Below are 940 nucleotides of genomic sequence, written 5' to 3'. Positions count from 1 at the left end.
TCGCTCATTCCAAATTTCATAAACCATACCAGCAACACAGCTAGCGGCCACTCTGTTCCTCCATTTTCGCTGTTTACTACCCCCCAAAAGTTTATAGAGACAGTCTTTAACATCGTTTGCATCCCCTAACACAGAGAAGCAAAGCCAGAGTAGCATGTTACGCCTCACCTGGAGCGAGAACGGGCACCTGAAAAACAAGTGCATGTGGGTTTCATAGGCATTGCAGCACAGGCAACACCGGTTGACGTGCAAAAAACCACGCAAGTTTATGTTGTCATGATTGGGAGTCAATCGTTTGACACGGGCGGTGTTTGGGAATGACACTAGGGGCCTTGAGGGCATCAGCCCACCTCGTGGCATGGCCCTTATCCCTGAAAATATGGTACGCCCTACCAACACTGAACTTACCATTTTTGACGCAGGCATTCAGCATCCGTTGAGCATTAGAAGTTGAACCCGCGACCTCAAGAAGAAAATTTTTTGTTTTGATAATGTCACGCCAGCTTTCAGCGTGCCAAATCCTAGGCTGAGCATCCCAAATAGTGTGGTCACTGAGGTTGTAAGAGCGGCTCCAAAGATCCCATATTCCGTCCCGTTTTTGGGTAAGTTGTCAGACCCATTTGCTGAGGAGCGCTTTGTTCCAGCTAAGCAGTTCCTTTACATTGTAGCCTCCCTCTAACCAGGGGTTGCAAATGGAGGACCAACCCTTAAAGGTCATCCGTCTCCGCCTACCAAAGGTCCCCCAAAAATAGTCCTTACAGAGCTTGTTGACTATTTTGATGATGTGGGTAGGCAGGAGCAAGACAGAGCACCAAAAATTTTCCAAGCCAAAGACGACCGCATTGATGAGTTGAAGTTCCCTGACATAGGAAAGAAGGTTGCCAGACCAGTGGTGAATAGAGCCTTGTATTTTGTCAATCATTATGTTGAACATGCTAGT

The sequence above is a fragment of the Silene latifolia genome, chromosome Y, assembly GCF_048544455.1.
Source record: "Silene latifolia isolate original U9 population chromosome Y, ASM4854445v1, whole genome shotgun sequence".
NCBI lineage: Eukaryota > Viridiplantae > Streptophyta > Magnoliopsida > Caryophyllales > Caryophyllaceae > Silene > Silene latifolia.
The sequence above is the reverse complement of the archived record's forward strand: the minus strand, read 5'-3'. Positions refer to the sequence as shown.